At 43.5% G+C, this 24141-nt stretch overlaps 1 long non-coding RNA gene across 2 annotated transcripts in view; it reads left to right on the top strand.

Moving 5' to 3' along the window:
- The first annotated feature begins 249 nt into the window (after nucleotides 1–249).
- LOC311514518 overlaps nucleotides 250–24141 on the top strand; it is a 41254-nt gene continuing 17362 nt past the window's right edge. Inside the window, exons 1-2 of one of the 2 annotated variants that reach the window (XR_014709898.1) lie at nucleotides 250–491; nucleotides 16766–16981. This is a non-coding gene — a long non-coding RNA (uncharacterized lncRNA). Of the gene's footprint in view, nucleotides 492–2703; nucleotides 2788–16765; nucleotides 16982–24141 lie in introns of those variants that run through there. The other variant, XR_014709899.1, reaches the window with a different exon arrangement.

Below are 24141 nucleotides of genomic sequence, written 5' to 3'. Positions count from 1 at the left end.
AATGTACAACTGGAAGATGCTGAGATACTATGATGATGATGACGACAGCAGTATAAGAAACTATATTATCTAGTGTAGGGAGCCAGGGTGGCTTCCCTCCGAACCAGAGGGTAAAGAGCCACCTTCTCAGCCTGAGTGGGCAGGGCCAGACCAAGCTTACACCAATCCCCAGAAGGGGAGGGGTGGGACAGGAAGTATAAAGGGCGGGGCCCTTTGGCCAGTAAGGAGAGCACCAGGGAGGGAGACAGACACAGGCTGCTCCCTTGCAATCCTGCTGCCGACCGAGGGAAGGCCCTGGGCCAGGAGGAACCTGACTGAGAAGAAAACCTGGGGCGACCAGGACTGCCAGCCACTGAGTACCCAGAGTACCTGGAGGGGCCCGGCTGTAGCCCGGGCCAGCGTGAGTCCGACACAGAGGGGGAGCTGGAGCTGCCAGCAGCGGAATACCCGGATGAGCTGTAGGGACCAGAGAGACCAGTTTGAGAGACCAGGTAGGAAGTAGCCCAGGGGCAGAAATGCACCATGGGGTGGATGTGTTTTGTCAGCGGGCGCGGATGGCCCTGTGCTGACCCAGCGGTGAGACCTTCGCCTCCCGCCACTGTCAGGGCCCTGGGATGGAACGCAGTGGAGTTGGGTGGGCCTGCGTTCCCCTACCCTGGCCAACCTGCCTTGGGTAGCAGAACTGTGCGCTGCGGACTCGGGCCGGGCCCCCCCCCCGGCCCGCGGGGCGCGCTGCGGACTCGGGCCGGGCCCCCCCCCCCGGCCCGCGGGGCGCGCTGCGGACTCGGGCCGGGCCCCCCCCCCCGGCCCGCGGGGCGCGCTGCGGACTCGGGCCGGGCCCCCCCCCCCGGCCCGCGGGGCGCGCTGCGGACTCGGGCCGGGCCCCCCCCCCCGGCCCGCGGGGCGCGCTGCGGACTCGGGCCGGGCCCCCCCCCCGGCCCGCGGGGCGCGCTGCAGACTCGGGCCGGGCCCCCCCCCCCGGCCCACGGGGCGCGCTTCGGGCCGGGCCCCCCCCCCCCGGCCCGCGGGGCGCGCTGCGGACTCGGGCCGGGGCACCTTCCCTGCTAATTTCCCAGCACTCGAAAGGTGTGACTTAGGCCTGCCAGTGGGACCACAGATCTCCATCGCCCCCTAGGAGCTCAGAGGACCTACTGAAACCTGTCACACTAGAATAGAACCTAATTTATGTTTTAAATAACAAATTAGTGACCTGCCTAGATGCCCTAGGTTTTTAAAAAACCTTGGAATTTCTACCCACTGTACCATGGCCTAAAAATAATTGATAACTACTTGTGTGTCATTGCTTGCGTATTGCCCTATGTGAACAGCAGTAGCGAGTAGCACCCCAAGTTTCATCTAAGTTACAACTTGCACAACAAAGTATGATTGATTTCTTTTTAATGGCACTGCAAATGGCAATATTTACATCCTTTCTGATATCCTATCTGATTTCAGCACCACAAGGAGACAGATAAATAGCATTTTATGTCCATTACCTGAACGTAGTTTGTTTACGATTTGCTTATTCTTGACAGCTCAGATTTACATAATTTGAATAGCAAATCAGTGTTAGCAAAAATGTAACATTTATGTTCTTCAGTAGTTCAATCTCCAGACTTCGGTTTGGCTCAGAAATTAAAATATTGAAGATGCGGGGAAAATTAGAAGTCACCAATCCTGCTACTGACTTCAGTGGAAGCAGATTTGGGCTCTTCATGTGGCGAAGTTAGTAATGATTAAAACACAAAGCAGAGGAGGACAACTATCCGTCATCATTCATGTTCCTTCAGGGTTATTTCAACAGTGTTATGGAGATTGGCAGTCTTATGTTTAGAGAGTGGGACTGAGCCTCAGGGCTCTTGGGTTTTCTTTGTTTTTTCATAACGAATGACTTAGGGTATGTCTACACTGGAGCAGGAAGGTATAAATTCCATCTCCAGGAGACATAACTGCTAACTCTGATCAAGATAGTGCACTAAAAATAGAAGTGTAGCTGCAGTGTAACAAGCAGCAGGAGGCATTAGTCACCCTGAATATAATCATAGGTACATACTTAGGATGACTAGCCCTTCCCACCATTCGCACCACCATGGCTCCATTTCTATTTTGAGTGCACTGCCCAATTAGAGCTAGCATAGGTATGTCTCCAAAAAATGGAATTTATGCCTTCCATCTCCTGTACACACATACTCTAAGTCCACTAATTTGGGGTGGCTCAGAGTTTTGGGTGCCCAATTCAAGAGACAAAGCATCTAATTTTTAGAGCACCTGAGCCACTGCAACTCCAACTGACATCAATAGAACTCTTGAACCACTCTTTTAGTCAGCTATAGATATTACTTTGTTTTTATTAATAGAACATTCAATGTTATCAGATGTTCCCTAGCAAAATGACTGACTTTATCTAAAAGGAAGGAGACAAGTTTGCCAGAGAAATTGATATTTAGCAGAAGAATTACTCTAGAGCTCTAAGCAGTGCCTTAATTTTCACACTTGAAAAATATAAATATTAGATAGTCAGGGAGTAACAAGGATTGGATTTAGTCCGTGATTCCATTTTGAGCCCCTAAGTAAGATGTGTTGTTGGAGTTGCCTCAAATCCAGAAGTGACAAAATCAAAACCCTAGGATCTAGCATGCAAGTGCAACTTTTCAGAAATCTACAATTCTGGTTTGAGTGACATTATCTTTACTTTCACCACAGAAACATGAAAGAAGAGATCTCAAGGCTGTTTGCAGGACCACAATAAGGAAGGAGAAGGGAACTTTCTGAAAGTATGGAATAAGGATCCAGATTTCTGAAACTTTATCCAAACTGAACCTTATACCTTTTGAGCTTTGCTCATTGCCATTTAGGATGATTCTTAATTAAATTGCTTGTCAACAGGGGCAGCTGACTGACCACAGAAATAGGAAAGGAATTTGCATTACAACAGGCCTATAATACTGTTTGATCTTGCTATAACATTTGGGCAAAAGGATGGTTGTGACAAGTTGGGCAGGAAAGCAAAATGCCCAGATGCAAAACAGAAAACAACTGAATAGGCGACATGGTAATTTGTCATGACATGTGTTGTTAATTTAAAATAGGCCTGAATGAGCAAACAAATCACTAAACATACCACAGTAAGGAATTAGCAATTACATTCACATTACTTTAAATATCAGAGGGGTAGCCATGTTAGTCTATATCCACAAAAACAACGAGGAATCTGGTAGCACCTTAAAGACTAACACATTTATTTAGGCACAAGCTTTCATGGGTAAAAAACCTACTTCTTCAGATGCATGGAGTGAAAATTATAGATGCATACTGTGTGTGTGTATATATATATATATATATATATATATATAAAATGACTCACTCACAAAGAAATATAAGATTTTGTATAACCTGTGTAGCATGTTATAAAGGAGACATATTGCAGTATCACCATTCTTTACCGATTACCATTGGTAGAGTAGTAAATTTTTATATAGCAGTTTGAGTCTTCAATATACTGTAGACACACTAGCTAAATCAATCTTCACAGCACTCTTACCAGATAAGTAAAAAAGGAGTATTATACTGAACAAGCAGAGTAAAGAATTGATCAAATCATATTCATTGGGAATTTACTTTAAAAAAATCAAAAACAAGAAAACTCAGTTTCTTCTTTTTTGTTTTTCTATAATGTTTATCTCTTGGTGCCTGATTTGAGGGTCCTAATCTGATGAGATTCTAGGCGCCTAATGTGCATTTTCATTCACCTGACCCTGATGGGACTTAGCTAGGATTGTTACAAATGTTTGCTATTGAATTATTACCAGAAAATCAGTAGATTCAAAGACTTACACATTTTGTCAATCACTGGGTCAGAGCTACCCAGGAGCAAAGCATCTTATGCCACGAACCCCTTGCTAGTCTTGTAACAGTCAGTTGAAATTCAACTCAAAAATGGCCACCTGGACTTTTAACTCCACTACAAAATAAAATGGTCACATGCTTCAACCAAAGGTTCAGTCAAGTTGTGAGACCCTGACCTAGGCCTTAGTGCTGTTGTGGCAGTACCTGGGAACTCTTCTGCTACCCCAGTTCCACTCAGCACTCCTCTTTAGGAGAAGCAGGCAAGCCTTCTTAGCCAATCAGGACCCACAAGGAAAGTTATTGCCTCCTTCCTGGCCCTTCTAGTTGCTGGAGAATCAAGTTTTGTTGGTTCTGCCAGTAGAAGAACCTGAGTAGCCTCTCTAGGTAATGTTTGGAGGTCTAAACTCACTGTCCCTCTTCCCCAGGTGACACTTTTCCTTTAGGCAGGATATCAATATCTCCAACAGGGGACAGAGAAGGTCTGATACAACCTGTCACACACTGTTTGTTTCAGTTATTGGTATCTAAACACTTTATCCAGTGTAGCCCGACTTAAATGTAAGGACAGTCTTGCCTATACTAAATCATTCTAATTCAAAATACTGAGGTCCAGGGGATAGTGCACTGGATTAGTAGTCAGGAAATCTTGGTTCTGTTCCCAGCTCTACCACTGATTTGTTGTGCGACTTTGGAGAAGTTGCTTCATGTCTCCTCTTCCCCTCACCCTTTTTCTGTCTTTTCTAGGGGAAATCAAGTGTTATTTCCAAGGTTATGCCAAAACTCATGGAATTCAGCTACCCAATAATTGGCAATTGACAAAAAGGGAGGAGTCACTGGAATAGACCTGTCCTTGGGCAATCTCCTTCAACTGGAGAAAACATGAAGCTGCCAAAGCCCCTCTTTAATTTTCAACAACCCCTTGACTTTCCATCTGTTGTAGCTAAACAAAACAATTTCATATACTAAAAGCAATCAAACTAAATATCTCTCTTTGTTTTGAGATGGAGCCTCCACAGTCGCAAATTCCTACATGGGGAATAAACTGCTGTCTAATATTTTGTAAGTTAGAACAGAGCTCTAGCTTCCGCTGCAAGAAGTTATGATAAATGCAATCAAGAAATGGTCATGCATCCTGCTGAAGAGCACCACTGGTATAATAAAGAAAAGGGGAAGGAGGCACAACCTCATGTATCCTCTGTTTTCCTTTTGCTAATCACATCTATTATTATGAAGAATCAGCAGTGTGAAAGGTAAACATGTTGAGATAAAACCCCTATGGATTAACTGTTTTTGCTTTCTTGTGTCCCTTTCAGTGCCAGCCTTCCCCAAAGCTATCCCAAGGTTGGTCATCTCTGACTAAGTGCCTCTTCTCTGCATAACCAATAGTTTCACAGTTAATTCCCTTTTTCTCTATTTTCTTCCATGACTGAACACTAATAAGTAATATTGTCACAACATTTAATTAGCAGTATTTCTCAAAATAGAAGAATTAGGATCAATCCAGAAATAAAGGCATCTTTGTTTTAAAAGTACTACAAAGTAATAATAGTTTTTCCAAACATTAGCCTGTTTAGTTAAGTTCCTAGCTAAACAGTCCAAGAAATATTAATGAATTATAAATAAAAACAATGAGTAATTTAATGTAGTGCAATATAAGAAGTGCTTGCATTCTGGCTTAGCCAGTTTTGGAAAACAGCAATCTTCAAGGTTATTATTTTAATGGGTTTGTGACCATTTATGATGGGGTGTCCACCCAACACAGGACCTGAAGGGGTTAAGGTAGCTAGGTGGGCCAATAAACTGCCCAGACTGCACCTGGAGGAACAGCCAGGGAGCAGGGATTAATTAGATGATGCTCAGCTGGACAGGAACAGGAGGGGCCTGTATATAACTCAAGAGCTGAAATCAGCTGTGGGCTATAAGGCAGTAGTCTGCAGTCACTTTCTAGGAGAAGGAAGGTGTGTTTAGAGCTATAGAGGCAAGTACTATACTTGGAAGAGGGAGTTTAGGCTGGCAAACCTAGAGAATAGGGAGAGCTGGAAAGGCTCGTGGGGAAAACAATAAGGTATATAGGATAATGTAGACCTTGACCCCTGAAGATAGAGCCCCTGAGAGGGTGGGCCTGTGTTCCGCTACCAGACACTGAGAAAGTAGCACAGACCAAGCTGAGGGGAGTGTGGACTGACTGACACAGTTTGCCTGAAAAGACTTTGATAGCCTAAAAAGGGAGAATCATAGTGACCTGGCTGGAGGGCCAAGCCATGAAGAGGAAGCTGTAGCTTCTGAAGAAATAGATCCTGCAAGGGGAGAGCGGAATGATGGCTGGAGACACCACCAGAGGAGGGTATTGCACCAGGAAGGAGGTAATCCCCAGACTAGCCCTGATAAGGCACCCTGTGATACTGTTAAGCATATCTATGTTGCTGCATTTTCCAAACTTCAGAGACTCAAGTTTATTCATCCTTGGCTCTCAGAAAGACAGGTTATAATATTGTAAAATAAATTACAGACAACTTATTTCACGGAGAACACTTCCTGTCCAGCATCAACCTACAATGCAAGAAGCATTCTTAGTGGGGCTGGGTGGGAAATGGTTTTTCCATCCTGTGAAATTTGTCCAGATGCCCAATCCTGATGAAACTGACACTTTTGATTTTTCTCCTGTTGGGAGAAAGGTAGAACCCAGATGCACAAAATTACTTCAGTGGCCTACTCCCATTTTAGGCACCTAAGTCTAAAATTTAGGCACCACCTTGATCCTCAAAACCCCTGATCAGTTGCTGTCTATGTCTGGAGATGCCTAAAATCCCTTAAAAGCCTACATTTTCACTGTAAAAGTCCCCTGAGTGTGCACAATGCCTCAGTCTAGGCAGCTATCTCACACTTAAGCCCCAGAAAGAAAAGGAGTACTTGTAGCACCTTCAAGACTAACAAATTTATGCCACAAGTCCTCCTTTTCTTTTTGCAAATACAGACTAACACGGCTGCTACTCTGAAACCTGCCATTAAGCCCCAGAGGTATCCTCAAACCAGGTGAAGTTAGTTAATTCCCCACCTATCTCGCTGGCTGTACATGATCTGATAGGTGTTCTTTGAGAACACCTAACTCCATACAAAACAGCCAGAGGGAGAAGAGAAGAGGAGGGTAGCAGTGACATACAATTTTTAGCCCAGCGGTTAGCGAATTTACCCAGGATGTAGGAGATTTCAATTCCCCTATCTGAATGTGTAATAAATGAAGTAGGGGGAGGGTAGCTCCCTTTGATGGATAGCCAGCCAGCCAGTTAACTGTAAAATCCCTCTTGGTAGCTGTTCTCTACTTGCCTTACCTGTAAAGGGTTAAAAGTCTCCCAGTAAAGAAAAGGAAGTGGGCACTTGACCAAAAGAGCCAATGGGAAGATAGAACTTTTTAAAATTGGGAAATAAACTTTCCCTTTGTCTATTCTCCAGAGAAGGAGACATGGTGCAGCAATGCTGTGTAAGGCTTGAACCAGGTATGAAAATTCATCTTCCATACCTAGAAGAAATTATTTAGATACAATCAGATTTATTTTGGCTTGTGGATCTCCTCTGTGCTAACCCCTTTAAGCTGAACCCCCAAGAAAGCTAGTTTGGGTGCTTAATTTTTGGAATTGATCTTTTAAAATCTAGCAAAAGCCTAAGTTCCAGATGTATTTTTTCTCTTTGTTTTTAATAAAACTTACCTTTTTTAGGAACAGGATTGGATTTTTGGTGTCCTAAGAGATTTGTGTATATGCTGTTTGACTAGCAGGTGGCAACAGCTAATTCCCTTTATTTTCTTTCTCAGCTCTTTCCCGGAGTGGGTGGTGAAAGGGCTTGAGGGTACTCCACAGGGAGGAATTCCCAAGTGCTCCTTCCTGGTTCCAAGGGTTGGTTTTTTGGGTTGTTTTGCATTTGGGTGGTGCCAGTGCTTACCAAGCCAAGGTCAGAGAAAAGCTGTAACCTTGGGAGTTTAATACAAGCCTGGAGTGGCCAGTATTAATTTTGAGAATCCTTGCGGGCCCTCACCTTCTGCGCTCGGAGTGACAGAGTGGGGGATCAGCCTTGAGAGCCTGAGAAGAAGGGATATGAACAGGGATCTCCAACCTCTCAGGTGAGGAGTGCTCTAGCCATTGGACTATTCAAAATATGCATTGGGGCAAGAGAGATTCTATGGTCATTTTTACCTTTTCTGCTTTTCAGCATATTCACATTTATGCACTTATAAAATGCTGCAATTCACCTGAAAATGGGACTATGTTGTTTAGGGTGGAAAGTGTTCTCATAGTATCACAGAGAACTTTTTACGATTCTGTGAATGTTTGTTTTTGTTCGTTTTTTTTTTTAAACAACAAAACAAAAACTTGGCAGATTGGCACTCTAAGGAGTTTAAAGTAGCAGGTTGAGCAAAACATTTTTAGATCATTTATTAGAAGCATACATTAAAAATCAGCATTTAGCCCAGCTCTTCCAAAAATTATAAAAACAGTCTGGACTGTTTTCTTGAACTCTTTTCTGCTGCATAATCAGACCTTGAGACTTGGCCAAACTCCACACAGTCTTCAGTGACTGATCGTATTAAGGTCCAATATTTCTTACCCATTACAAATATTGCTGTTCAATTGCATTGCAGGATGAGATCCAAAAGTATAAATCAGAATATATTATATGATAAATATTAAAATATTTCTGAATCCAGTCCTGCAATCTTTACTCATTTAAAACTCACTGAAGTAATAGATACAAATTCTGTTCTCATTTACATTAGAGTAAATCAGGAGTACGTTTCTGGAAGTGAATGGGCCTGATTTGCCCAGGTTGGTGAGGGAAGGATTCAACATAGAGGAAAGTAGGTAGTGGTACTGATGGAATTTTCCATCGAGCGCAGGTAGTTTTAGTTCATGGCAAGGATGTCATAGGAAGGGATGAACAGATTCAGCAGTTAGCATAGCCACTTTTCCCATTCCCTGGCCAAAGCTGGACTTCCTTGGAAAGGTGCTGTGGCTTCTTATCCTGGCAAACATTTTGGCTCATGGACCCTTGAAAAGTTACATTGGCTGAAACTGGTGAAAACTAGCTCCAGTGGAATTATTCCAGACAGATACCAACGTAACAGAACAGAGGGCCCAATTCCCTTTTCACATGCACCACTTTAAAGGAAGAGTCCGTGGAAATACACTGATGTAATGTCTGTTAGCAAGGTCGGAATTAGGCCCTCTGCTGCCAGAAGTGCTTGATAAACTTTAGCCACTGGAAAGTGGGAGGAAAGTGTTAGTATCACAGGGTACTACAGCTTTCTGAGAACTGTTAGAGGTTAAGTAGAGCTCCAAAGTAGATGCCAAAGCCATCTTGTCCAAAGGTGATCTCAAGATTGTAGGCCTGTGCAAGCTTTGTGTTCAGTCCATATTACTCACAGCATACAGTAATGTTTTATTCCCAGCAAATTTGTAACTTTGTTTACTGAAATAAGTTTCTAAAATAACTTCACCATTTTCAAATGCACTCTTCTGCTGTTTGTTATTTTCCCCCTGGGTACAAGCAGTGACTGCCTCATTATGCACATGATGGGTATACAAGTCAAAACAGGGGCAAAATCAGCATAAACAAGTTCTCCCTCTTCAGTGCCTAACGTTGATGCTTATTCTGTAAACACTGAAAACTGGCAGCTTTTAAGAAGTAGGATGCGTAAAGTAAGCTGCCTATAAAAGACTCTCATTACAGGATTTTCTTTGTTTGCAATGGTGGCTCTACAAAAGTACAAGAAATGAACTTGCCATGGCAACCACAACACCACCAGATAGAGCACGTATATTACCTCAGTCAGATACTTATCACATCATTGTTATGAGGAGATTTTCATAGGCTCTCCTCTAACCTCAAATACCTCTTGGCTCACCATCATTTTCACCCAGTAGGTTTTGATCTGGGGATGTCTATGAGAACAATTCCTCTCTCCTGAGAGCAAGTCTCAGTTGCTCCAAAACAGGAGTATTCTGCTTCCTCATCAGAGGATGCAAACTCCTGCCCATAGTGACCAGGTGACTTGCTTCCTATCCCTCTCCACCAGTGTTACAAGTGGGTCCCACAAGGATGCAGCAATCCTTCCAATGGTCCCACTGAACTCTAATTAAAAATACAAAAGCCCTCTTATTTGCCCACAATCTGCTCTCAAAAGTGTATGACAAGATTGTAGAGTCTCAGAGGAAGAGCCTTCCTCTTGTCAGTTTAGATAAACTCCCATTGGAAGGAATCTTAAAGAGTCTGGGATTTTACAGTCATTTAAAGCCATACATTGTGGAGAAACCACAGTGCATCCTTAAATTTGCATAAGAAACAATGTTCTTAAAAAGTTGCTGGTTACCAGTAACATCAATCTGATGCCTGGGAGGCTAAGTGGAGCCATTCTCCATACATGAGCAAACCACCTGTCATACTTTCCAAAGGGTGGCGGTGGGGGCACGTCCTTGACCAAAGATATTCCATCCTTTCTACTCTTTTGCAGCATGCTGGGCACCTAAAAATGTCAATTTTTGTAATTGAAATATTTTGACTAGGATTATACATAGGAAGTGGTGGACTCTGCACTTGAAACTGGATGTCTCTATGGAAGATATGCTTTAGTCAAACACATTTATGAGCACAATGCAGGGGTTAGTGAGTGAAATTCCAGTGGCACATGTTATACAAAAGGTTAGACCAGATCTAATAATCTCTTGTGGCCTTAAAATCTTCTAATTTATGGATGAACATCCAAGTACCAATTAGCTGATCCATCCAGCCTCTATATTTCAGTTTGTGAGGTTGCTTCGTTTACAAGGAGAAGTCTTGTGCCCCTCCCCTAAATATTTTGTTTGGTAATACATCCATTCCCATTCTAATCAAGATTACCCAAAATGGGATTTCCCCGTCTCCAGCTGCTACTGGCAGACTTCCCACAGGTGTAGAGCAGTGACAACATCATCACCTCCTGCTCAAACAACTCCACTGGTTTCCCATTCATTTCAGGGTCCATTTCAGAATTCCCTTCCATAGACCTCCTTCAGCCTGACCTTGCAGATTTGATTCCTCTTTTATCCTCTCCACTCCCTCAAATGCTTCAGTCTTTCATGCAACCTTACCAGTTTTACAAGGAAAGCCTTCTACAGCTAGAACAAACTTCCTGCAACTCTCTACATCACCTCATCTCAAATTCTTAGCCAAAACAATACTTTCCTATATTCCTTAAATGTTCACTCTTCAAATTATTTTTCATGGTTATTACACTCAAGTGCCTTAGGATGCAGTTCACATCCAAGGTTATAAGTAATATAAAATTGCACTGTATTATCCTGAACACTGCCAGTGTTTTCCTTAGTGCAACAACCAGGATGAACAGAGGAAATTTAATATAACATTGTTGTGCTGCAGATAGACAAAAAGGTTAGTGACAGTGAGTCAGCAGGGGCCTAAATTTTGCAGTCTGTCTAGGGCAAGTCTGGAAAAGCTGAGCTTGCTGTGAGCACAACCATTAGCAGGAGGGCTGCCACCACATTACACTTACTCTGTGTCTGGGAGGACAGGTATACTTCCTACTTCCAGGGCAGTGATCAAAAGAGTCTTTGTAGAAAATGAAAACCTTCATGATCTGGAGAGGCACTTTAACTGGGAACAATCAAAGGGAATGAAAAGCACAAAAAATTTACTCAGAGGTGGAAATAGAGCTATCTAGGCAATGACCCCCTTTCATACAGGGAAACTGCTGTATAAAAAGTTTATTAGAAATATTCAAAGAAATATATACACACACACTACACTAAACACAAACTATGTTAAAAGAACCTTATTAAGGTTGCCAAGTCATGCACTCAGATTGCTTGTGAAACCTTAATTCATCCCATTGTGCTTATGCATTGTGATAGGGTCTTTAATTACGTGATCACATACTTTTTTAAAAATTATTACAGGACCCCGGCCTGATTTACTGCACAGGATAGGTTTCCTCTGGGGATCACTCAGGGCTGTGTAGTCAAGGAGGCTGTTTGTAGGACCCATCTCATTTGTTGCAGAAGTTGGAAGGCGTGCAGTGAATAAGGCCGTGGATTGCAATGTGGGGAAAGGACAGTCTTGCGCAATTGAATGTGGTCCTGGAAAATAGGGTTCTATCCTTTCTTCTGCTTCAGAATTCCTATGTGATTCTGGACAAATCAATGAAACCAAACTTTTCACACTAATTGTGTGTTTCTCATTTTCTGGTGCCAACTTGAGACCCTGGGTTCTGATATGAAGAAGTGCTAAGCACTCACAGCTGCAACTGAAGTTAGTGGGAGCTGTGCTTAGCATTATATAGCTTGTTATATCTTCAAAGTACTCTTTAAAAAAAAAAATTAGTCCCTCGGTGTCTCAAGTTGAGCACCCAAATTTAGTGGATACTATTGACCTTACTAAGACTGTGCCTCAGCTCCCCATCTTGAAAATGGGAATAATAACATCCCTCTGAGGTGGTATGTAGATTAGTATCTGAGTGCTTCACAAACATTATAGTGATGAGAACCATAGAAAAGACTATGAAGAAAACGAGAAGTCTTTTTTCTGAGACAGGGTTTCTATAGTGTGCAATTCTTAAGGGAAGAAGCCACAAATTGTTCAATGAGGATAAAACAGATTATTGAATAGCTGCTCGCTATGTGAGCACCATCCATCCTGTGCACAAATAAGGCAGGGCTGCTGTGGAAAAAATAGAATGTAACCATATAATAAAAGACTAGATCATAATATATATGCACAATGAAGCCAAGTTAAGGTTGCACAAGGTATCCTTAATTCTGACATTTCCTAACTTTTGAGTGCTTGATTTTTCAACCTTAAGGTTCTTTTAACATAGTTTGTGTTTGTGTTTTTTGCTAACAGATTCCATCCTGCTACATGATACTGAGACCCACATAGTTCATAAGCAGGTTTGAATCCTTTAGATCCATTGCACAGACCTCTGCCGCTTCCTCTAACGAAGTAACTGATAGCAGTAGTAGGTTGTCATCCTCTATGAGAGCTGGGAATAGACCCACATTTTGCCAGTGGGTTTCAAATATTTGCTGACAGCAGAGGAATGGTGAGGATCAAGAATCATGGTTCCATTCCAGGCTCTGTAGAGGGAGTTGGCTGTAGTGGGCACAGACCATTCTGCCGGTACCTCCCAAGCATGACCTCTTCTGTCCAGTACCTTACAACCTGTCCCCATCCCAGTCCTGTTTCTACCCCACCCAGCTCCTCATCCTAGTCGGATTCTCAGTCTCCAGACTCTCCACTCCTCTGACTCCTTGTTCAACCAATCAAAATGAGCCCTTGGGGCTCCCTCTCCAAAGCCCAGTCTCACCACCACCAGTCCCAGTCCTCTTGCCCAGCTAGTCCCAGTACTTCCCCACCCAATTCCTTGCCCTCAGTCTCCTTGCACCCCAGCACCTTGACAGATCTGTCTCCTCTCTCCCCCCAACCCTGGTTTCCAGTCTATTTGTCCAGCTAGTCACAGTTTCCCCACTCTGCCAGCTCCTCATCCAATTTCTGTTTCTACCCCCAAAAAACTGGCTGTCAGACCCTCAAAACACATGGTGATCGGGGGAAGTCCTGGACAACTGGAAAAAGGCTAATGGAGTGCCCATCTTTAAAAAAGGGAAGAAGGATCCTGGGAACTACAGGCCAGTCAGCCTCCCCTCAGTCCCTGGAAAAATCATGGAGCAGGTCCTCAAGAAATCAATTCTGAACCTCTTAGAGGAGAGGAAAGTGATCAGGAACAGTCAGCATGGATTCACCAAGGACAAGTCATGCCTGTCTAACCTAATTGCCTTCTATGATGAGATAACTGGCTCTGTGGATGAGGGGAAAGTGGTGGACATGTTGTTCCTTGACTTTAGCAAAGCTTTTGACACTGTCTCCCACAGTATTCTTGTCAGCAAGTTAAAGAAGTATGGGCTGGATGAATGGACTATAAGGTGGATAGAAAGTTGGCTAGATTGTCGGGCTCAACGGGTAGTGATCAATGGCTTCATGTCTAGTTGGCAGCCGGTATCAAGTGGAGTGCCCCAAAGGTCGGTCCTGGGGCCGGTTTTGTTCAATATCTTCATAAATGATCTGGAGGACGGTGTGGATTGCACCCTCAGCAAGTTTGCAGATGACACTAAACTGGGAGGAGAGGTAGATACACTGGAGGGTAGGGATAGGATACAGAGGGACCTAGACAAATTAGAGGATTGGACCAAAAGAAATCTGATGAGGTTCAACAAGGACAAGTGCAGAGTCCTGCACTTAGGACGGAAGAATCCCATGCACCGCTACAGACTAGGGATCGAATGGCTCGGCAGCAATTCTGCAGAAAAGGACCTAGGGATTACAATGGATGAGAAGCTGGATATCAGTGTGCCCTTGTTGCCAAGAAGGCCAATGGCATTTTGGGATGTATATGTAGGGGCATTGCCAGCAGATCGAGCAACATGATCATTCCCCTCTATTCGACATTGGTGAGGCCTCATCTGGAGTACTATGTCCAGTTTTGGCCCCACACTACAAGAAGGATGTGGAAAAATTGGAAAGAGTCCAGTGGAGGGCAACAAAAAGGATTAGGGGACTGGAACATGTGACTTATGAGGAGAGGCTGAGGGAACTGGGATTGTTTAGTCTGCGGAAGAGAAGAATGAGGGGGGATTTGATAGCTGCTTTCAACTACCTGAAAGGGGGTTCCAAAGAGGATGGATCTAGACTGGTTCTCAGTGGTAGCGATGACACAACAAGGAGTAATGGTCTCAAGTTGCAGTGGGGGAGGTTTAGCCTGGATATTAGGAAAAACTTTTTCACTAGGAGGGTGGTGAAACACTGGAATGTGTTACCTAGGGAGGTGGTGGAATCTCCTTCCTTAGATATTTTTAAGGTCAGGCTTGACAAAGCCCTGGCTGGGATGATTTAGTTGGGGATTGGTCCTGCTTTGAGCAGGGGGTTGGACTAGATGACATCCTGAGGTCCCTTCCAACCCTGATGTTCTATGATTCTTCCCCCATTTCCCTCACTGGATCCCAGTCTCATCCCTCCCCTCCCACAACTCAGTCACAGTCTCTCTTCCTACCATCCCCTCCGATTACAGTCTGATCAGACTCCTTGTCCCAATCTACTCCTTTCCCCTGGTCTGGTTTTTATCCTCTTTGCATTCAGTTAAGGGGACTTCCCCCTGTGTACTCCCTGGGTGCCAGCAAAGGGGGCATTAATAGAACACAAGAGACAAGATGCTGGCCCTCAGTTCCGGTGTGTGGCGTGGCCTGGCCCAGAACAGACAGTAGTAGTAATTACCGCAAAAGCCTGACTCCACCCCATAGCCCTGGACTGGAGCACACTCAATTATTCTGTGGGAATAGTTCATTATACACACACAATTCATTCAGTATAAATGCACAAACTAACAATTTACAAACACCAAGTTCCAGAAAGGGTAAACATGACATTTCTTCTTGGGGGGGAATTCATTTTTTTTATTTGAGGTTTGAAGGAGTTGATGTTTGAGTTTTGAATTCTCAGTGCTATCATGTTAGGTGAGCTGCCCTTCCTAGTTAGGGTGACCAGACAGCAAGGGTGAAAAATCGGGCCGGGGGAGGGATAAAAGGCGCCTATATAAGACACAGCCCCAAATATCGGGACTGTCCCTACAAAATTGGGACATCTGGTTACCCTATTCCTATTACATGCATTTTAGGGTAAAAAGATTCTAAGCACACACAGGTGTTGTCCAAACACTTTAGAAATAGGGTGATCAAACATCCCATTTTGGCTGGGACAGTCCCCTTTTTAAAGCCCTGATGATCAGCTGGCAAGAACAAACAGGACAAATGTCCAGTTTTGCCAAAAAAGTGGGGTGTGCCCCCCGAGAGCGGCGTGGAGGGAATGTTCAGAGGGGTGAGTGGTGATGGCAGGTGCTGGGGCTAGCCCAATCAGCCCCAGGCGACTCAGGGGACCCCATGTGGGAGGCAGGGGGGCTCAGGCAAGCAACAATGCCAGGCAGCTTCAGCCAGCCCTGCACAGTGTCCCATTTTCCCCATTTATAAGGTTTTTATTGTGCAGTTGGTAAAATCTCAATTATATTGGTGGTGACTGAATGGTTATTACGTGATTTTAATCACCGAGCAGGCAATCAATCACTGTTCCCCTGGAGCTATTATTGTGCATAATGTTTTTTTAGTGCTCATTTTTCTTAATTTTCTTTTTTTGAGGAAGAGAAATGGATTGGATTGAGTTTTTCCACTAGTGATATAAACTGATTCCCCCCTTCCCCCCAGTTTTATATTTTGCTTTAGGGTTAAATTCTCAATTGCTCTACTCTGTTGTGAAAGACCACTAGATCAGCAAGACTTCCAATATGAGTAAGGTGAATAGGACTTGACCATAGTTTTGTATGTGTTTGATATAAGCTTGGTTTTTCATGAGCAGTTTTTTTACCCCAACTGTTCTGTGTGGGACAGAGAATCAGTGCTAGATTTGCTGTGGAAGGGAGGGCTGGAAATAGCTTCAAATTTCAAATTCAAACTAGAGTGTCCATTGCCTATTAGGCCCTCACCCCGTTTAGCAAGGGGGCTGTGTCCCAAGAGAAGAGACAGACTTTGTGGGCCCCCATGGAGCTCCGACTGCCCAAGAAGGCAGGAGGGAAGACTCTGAATATCCCTGCTTTCCTTCACACTGTGAAGATAGGCAGGGATGCAGAGAAGAGAGAACGTCTCCCAACAACTTGCCCACACAGCACTTTTAGGCCCTGAACCTGGCCTTACTGCTGCACTTCCAGGCCCGTCTTTCCTTTCAGCCTGCCAAATAGCCTTAGGAGGGGACAAGCTGTTTCTCCTGCAACCTGCCTGCTAGCAAGAGGAGGAGACAACCCATTTCTTCTGACACTACCTGCAACCTGCTTTCCTTGCAGCCAGCCTACACCGGATTCTGGACTTTGCATCCAGAGACCAGACCTGCTTGCATCTGAACCCATCAGCTTCAATCTTTAAAGACTGCAGAATCATTTCAGAAGGGAGTGGACGGTTTAGTGCCCATCCGGCAATCACCAAGGAAGACCTGCTTACCGGTGTCAGGCTCCAGATTGATCAGCCAGAAAAGGAACCTGAGTCAGTACCCTGTATTATAGGTAAGCAGTTAGGGTTAATGTTGCATTATTAAGGCACACTGTATCTGCACAAGGACTTTCATCTGCCTGGATCATTAAGACGTGCACTGCCAGTTCCAGTTATAATAAAGTGTGTTTCTAACAGCATCTCCTTACAATCCTGCAACGTGTCTCCACGGGCATCATCTGGGTACTCAGGATGTGGGGGACAGGCAGAACTGAAGGCGGAGACACTTTTGGTTAGGAATATTGGGGAGTATGTAGTCACGTGACCTAGTGTGCTTTGTCAGCATAGCTTTTAGTAATAGAAGAGGATTGTTGATATCTCCATCATTTTAAACTTTTAATATTTTTGTTTTTTTATTTAACCAAATGTTTCTATAAAGTTAATAGTTATCGTTTTTACACTGTTTGTGTGAGTCTGAATTATTTTTGAGTTCATGTATGGTAGCCATGGCCTTAGTGGAGTTAACCCTTTGTCTCACTGAAGGAACTGCCAAGTAGCTTTATCCTCTAGCAGTGCTGCTGGTAGGTGCCCCTCTCCTCCTAGTCTGCTAAAGGAACACAGGCAACAGACACTTGGTAACCATCCAAAGACTGTGAGGTGTCCCTCTCCTACTGGCACATCATACAGGTACTAAGCCAGCACTGAAAGGCAGGTTACACCCAATTACTCATGTGCATGTAATGGTACCATGAGTAGAAAGATTAGAAGACTGAACTTCACTGGGCAAGCATATGCAAACCCTTTTGAAGCAGTTCTCGGTGTGAAATCATAGGCCTGATTCTGCTCTGTCACATTGATACAACTCAGGAGTACCTCCATAGAAGTCAATGAAGTTATCCTGGTGTAAGTCTGGTGTAAACAAGAGAACAGTCTGGCCCAACTAGCTCTCTCTAGTGCAGTTACCTGCATGGAAGCTGATTTTGTTGCCACATACTTTCTAAAGCCCTAGTCCTGCAAAGACTTACACATGTGCTTAACTTTAAGCCTCAGTTCAATGGGCCCAGTCAGAAACTTGAAATTTTGTATTTGCATAAGCCTTTCCAGGATCAAGGACTAAGATTTTCAGTCTATGAGGTCATTCAGATTTGTGAGACTCACCATTGCAGTATTGCATGGCTTGCAATACACAGCCAAGCCACGTGGACTGTACTGATCACTACTGTAGTTAAGTATTTCAGATATTCACTTTTGTTTGTGTGTAGTGTGTGCATTAGCAACCTGGTATGGAAAAAATCCATTAAATTCAAATGATCTGCTACGTACGACTGAATCAGAATAGAGCTCTGTAGGTCTATGATGCAACAATCTATTAACTGGGCGATTGCTACATATTTAGGCATGGTGTTTGCATTAATTAAATCTATTCAAACTCACCATAAGGTCTTTTTTTAAAAAAAGCTTCATTATCCAGCCATTTTCATGCATTTCATCCAACAGAATTCCTAGTGTGGCAAGGAAGCAAGTAATCATATGCCATCTGCAACTCCACAGAACATGTGACAATACTAGAAAAGCTATTCTAAATGTCATAAAACTCTTTATATATTTGATGGCTCACACCTAGTATGAAGATATGAGCTACTGAATTCTGTTTATGTAAGTGAATTCCCTCTTTGTCATCGTTTAAATGGCATGCAATTAAGTCAGTTCTTTATAAGAGCCCAAATCTGCCTTGAGACTGAAATAGATCAAAGGTCAATTTGGATTAGGCATCTCACTGACATATTTTAATTTTCTCTCACCATAGAGAATACTTTGACAGAGAGGCCACTGAAAAGGCCTAGTAAAGATTTTGTAGATCTTTGAAGTACTAAAGTCAGTGTGGGCATGAACCAAGATTCAGTCTTTGTCAGTACTACTCTTCCTTTGTATATGATATTTGCTTTAAAACCTACCTACAGCAAAAGTTAGTTATTGTGGTTCATTTCTCATGGCTAATAGAATAGAAAAAAAAATAAAGAAGGGATAAATGTGCAGAAAAACATCGTGTATGCTTTTCTTTCTGAATTAACAAAACATTCCTTTGTTGAGGCTATCACATATACCAGGGGTGGGCAAACTTTTTGGCCTGAGGGTCACATCTGGGTATGGAAATTGTATGGCGGGCCATGAATTAAATTGGGGGTTGGGGTGCAGGAGGAGGTGAGGGCTCCAGCTGGGGATGCGGGTTCTTGGGTGGGGCCAGAAATGAGAAGTTCAGGGTGCAGGAGGGGGCTCTGGGCTGGGGCAGGATGTTGAGGTGTGGGTGGAGGTGAGAGCTCTGGCTGGGGATGAGGGGTAAGGGGTGCAGGAGGGTGCTTCGGGATGGGACCAAGGATTTGGAGGGTGGGGGGGATCAGAGTTGGGGTGCAGGATCCGGGCAGCGCTTACCTCAAGTAGTTCCCAGAAGCAGCAGCGTGTCCCCCTTCCGGCTCCTCCTACACAGAGGTGCAGCCAGGCAACTCTGCGTGCTGTCCTGTCTGCAGGCACTGCCCCCGCAGCTCCAATTGGCTGATGTTCCCAGCCAATGAAAGCTGCAGGGGCGGTGCTTGGGGTGGGGGCAGTGTGTGGAGCCCCTTGGCTGCCCCTACTCATAGGAGCCAGAATGGGGACATGCCACTGCTTTCTGGAGCTGCGCGGACTGGGGCAAGCCCCCAATTCTGCTCCCCAGCTGGAGCGACAGAGTGAAGCAAGCCCTGGATCCCGCTGCCCAACGGGAGCTGGAGGGCTGGATGCAGGCCCCTGACCATAGTTTGCCCACCCCTAACATACTGTGCTGGCATATAGTTTTTCATTTATATCTTTCCCAGCTGTAACTTCAGAGTTCTTCCTGTAACTTCTCATGGATTCTTGACACTCAGCTGTCCTAATTCTCCTAGAGAGAGGCAGGGAGGCTCAGAAAGAAATAACATGAGAGAAAATGAAGCAACTTAACCTGTAGAAAATTATTGCTTTTCAATGCAAATCTGAATCAGTTCAAACTGTCGTCATGATTAATATTTTCATCCTTCTCTTGTTCTCCTAAAGATTCCCTCTTCTCCTGTTGTCTTAGAACCAGCATTCATTTTTCTTAATATGGCCTCAGAACTAGGTTTATTTTTACCCTTTTTACTATCTCTACATTTCACTTTTGTTTTTTCCAGTCATTCTCTCTCCTCTCTTTTTCTTTTCTTACATCTCCTCTCACTTCACCCTCCTGCTCTCTGATCCCCTCTCATCTACTTTTATGATTTATCTTTTCTATCTTACTCTCCACAATATCTTCTCAGGACTTTCAGTCCCTTTGTTTCCCACTACCATCCATCATTTAGATTTAAAAAAGTACAAAACAAGTGAATAAACTTAGACATACTCGAGACTAGAAATGAGCCAGAACAAGAACCCCCTCTGACAAGTTTTGATGATAGAGATAAAATGAAATCTGGAAGCCCAGATCCTGACTTCTAGTTTTGAAAAATCAAACAGTGTTTCTATCATTGTAGATAAGGCTCAAAGCTAAAGTATTTTTCTGAAGCTGTTCTTCAAACAAGTTTTGGTGATTTGGTTAAACTGAACAACAGATCCAACCAAGGAGGTTTTGAAAAACCAAAACAAATGTCAGGCCAGCCTCACACACAGTGCAAGAATGTATTGCAATCTGAATTTACTAATGAAAAATTTCCTAATACTACTTTTTAATGATGACTGGTTATAATATTTATATCAAGATGTATCACAGTTTTGGATATAGCTGCAGTGCTGGGGCTCAATCAAATAGGAGCTGGGGTCGAGCAATTTTTTTTACATTCATGATTGCTACAGTAAGTCCAGCGGTGCCGGGGCTATGAACTACCAAGCCTAGAGGTGGCAATCCCTGACACAAATTAAGCACTTTTAGGGTGTACTTTTTTAATGTACTACTCTTCTTTTTCTTAAACATATCTGAATATTTAAAACAAGAAACTTAGTAGTTTGCCAATTTCTCCTCAGTCTTTAAATCCATCAGTTATTTTGCCATAATGAAAAATGTGCAAGCATACTACAGTAAATCTAAAACTCCTTATTTATATTTATTTTAAAAAAATACCTAGTTTTGTAATCTACATCTGCTTGGTACCCAAAATGTGTGACATGGGAAATTAGTTCTTGAAAACATTAATTCTGAAAAAGCCCTGCTGCTAGATAGAAATGTTTCATTAGAATTCAGCACAACTTCCAATCACCACAGCATACGAGAGAGAGAAAAACCCAAGAATAGCATAGGGAAGAAAGGGGGACAATAAAAAACCAAACGTCTATCAGCGTGCTGTGCACTTTGTACTATTGATTTTCACTTTGTCTCTATGGAATCCTCTTCCTGACACATCCTAAGTCAAGCAAACAGCATGTGGTATGTTCTACAGCTGGATTGTCTATGGCACCCTTATGTGACAACTTTGCACATCTGGCAGACAGTTAAGGAGCCTGCCTGCTTGCTAGTTAGCTGGAAGACAGGTTTTAACTTGAAGGGATAAACTACAGATGTTTTAGCGTGAAGAGGGGTGTGGTACACTTGCCATGAGCACGTTACTCTTGCTGTCTCCCACATCAATCTCATTCCCCAAAGTGGGGTAGATGTAAAGATTTACCTGAAAAATCTGACATGTTTAGCACTAGCTAACGAGGGTCCTTCTGACTGGAACCTTTTGGTCCTTCTGCCAGTTTCCTCCAACTGGATCATAGATGGAGGAAAAGGCAGGAAGTGAAATGTTTTTGCCAGAAGTCCAGCTAAAACCAGTTTCTTAGATCTCACAGTATTAAAGGGTTTTTCCTGACACTAGAACAAAAAATCCTTGGACTATTTCCATGATGAAATAACTCCCCCTTGTTCAAGGAAGATATTCTGTTTTATGAAATCATCATGTAACCATTACAACCCCCACATCATGCAACAGAACATTTTGAACACAGAAACATTCAATGCTGCGGCATAAATCTGCATAACTACTATTGTATGGGAATCTGGGATAATTTGGAAGAGCCAGAACCAGCAGAAGATTATATTGCCTCTGATTCCTTTTTAAATCATCATAGAGATTAGAGGATGAATTTTCGGTCTTTAGTCTGTGCCCTTCCAATGCAGAATAGTCCCCCTATAGTGTATTTTTTTATGCTTTAAGCAGCTTAATTATGAATTACTTCAATGATGAAGCCTCTGCCATTGTCTTTGCCATGCTCTTAGGCCTCACGATTAGGAAACATATCCAGACGAGTTTTCCCTTGCTCTATTTCATCCCCCATGCTCTTAGTTTCCAACAAAGTGGCTGTTCATGTGCATTTCCTATCAATATAGTCACTTAAACTCTTGGAAAATACCAAGTTAATGACTAGGGAGAGCCAGAAGATAAGAATTTTGTTTCACAAAGTCCCTGCTTGGCCTGATTCACAGCAAAGAAATAAACACGGGTCTCCTGCATCCTAACTCACGAGGCTATAGACTCAGTCTCTTGCACTCTCCCATTGGAGCAGTTCCATTTTGTATAAAAAAATTAAATATTCATCAGGCCAGAGAGAGACTGACTTCCCTAGGATACGAGAAACCCAGGTTCGAGTGTCTACTCTGCCTGATTCAGATTAGGTGAGTGCCTCATCACGTGAGTTCATGGCTATTCTGGGCCCTCTCGCAACACCATCCTGAATCTGAGTAACCTTTCCAATAAAAGTTTTGTCAAAACTGATACATTTCTGTGACCCAGTGCCCTCTTGGTGCCCAGGGGCAGAAGGCACAGGGGTGCATAAGGGTTACAGGGAACTCCTGGGTCTGGCATCTATGTACTAGTTTACCAAAGTGTGTCGTGTAAGGACTCTACTGAGAACTTGTCACACAAGTCCTCATAATCATTGCAAAACATACGTATGGATAATACATAAGGAGTTATGTGTATGTATGCTGAAAATTATGTTCTTAAGGTCTGTGACTTGGGGCTCGCCACCAGAAGGTAAACACGTTTATTTTAGGCAGGAGACTTTTTTTTCTTTGTCTGCTAATCAAGTGATAGCAAAGTCACCAGGGGAGATTCTCGGTAGGAAAAAAACAAGCAGCATGGTTGCCCTTTTTGCAAGACAATGGATCATACGAATGATATGTGGGGGTGGAGAGGTACACCCAGTTCTCCCTCACTGTGGGACAAGCTGGCTTGTCTTATGAATGATGGATTACAGCCAGTCTGGCTGTTTGACTCTGGGAGAGGAATTTATGAGACTGAAATGTCTCATTAGTTAAGGTTAGGCTCGAGACAGCAAGTTACAATTTTATTTTGTATGCAACCTTTTGTTTCCATTGATTCTACTTGCTGCTTCTCAAATCTCTGTTCTTTGTTAAATAAACTTCTTGTTTTTACTAAAACATATATAGAATCATAGAACCATTGGGTTAGAAGGGACTGCAAGGGTCATCTAGTCTAACCCCTGCCAAGATGTAAAATTTGTTGCGTCTCAACCATCCAAGACTGATGACTACCCAGCCTCTTTTTGAAAACCTCTCGTGAAGGAGCTAAGTGCTGTGTGTTGGACCGAGTGGTGGATAAGATAGTGTGTACAATTCCTTTCAGAGTAGTCGATCTGTGAATTCTGTGAGTGTCCTGTGGAAAATGGGCTGGACGCTCCAGGGTGATGCTCAGATGTTAGTGTTCCTGTCATTAGCTGAAACCGATGGAGCGGAGCCTGCAGAGTCCTGGAAGGCAGTGCTTGTGTTGCCAGAGGCTGGTGGGGGGGGGGGACTGGCCCATGGCAGGCACAGACAAGGCTTCCTCATGCGAAGGGCAGGCAGCAGTGAGGTGCCCCACAACCCTGGGTGCCCCACAATCTTGGGTGCCTCAGGAAGCATCAGATTCCACTTTAATGCAGACTCCTTGAATCTATTTTCTGATGGAAAAACATTTCACTGAAAAATTGCCAACCCACTCTAGTAAGAACATCATGAACATCCAGGCCAAACTCAATTCATGTGCCTTAGCACCCAGACTTCAGAGTGCCCAAAATGTATATGTCTGAAACACACTTTTCCGTTCCAGCATAGTCGCTAACAATCAACACATCCAGATTCTTCTGAAATCACAACAGTCTCCCCATTCACTCTGACCTCAGATTGTTATTTAAGATATTTAATAAAACACTACAGATTTTTAATCTGTCAGGTAGGAATTAGGGTTGTTTGTTTATGGTGCAATGGGGCATA

This window comes from Lepidochelys olivacea (assembly GCF_965140295.1).
Source record: "Lepidochelys olivacea isolate rLepOli2 genome assembly, chromosome: 1".
In the NCBI taxonomy this organism is placed as follows: domain Eukaryota; kingdom Metazoa; phylum Chordata; order Testudines; family Cheloniidae; genus Lepidochelys; species Lepidochelys olivacea.
Note: the sequence above shows the minus strand (reverse complement) of the source record. Positions and strands in the feature narration are given on the sequence as shown.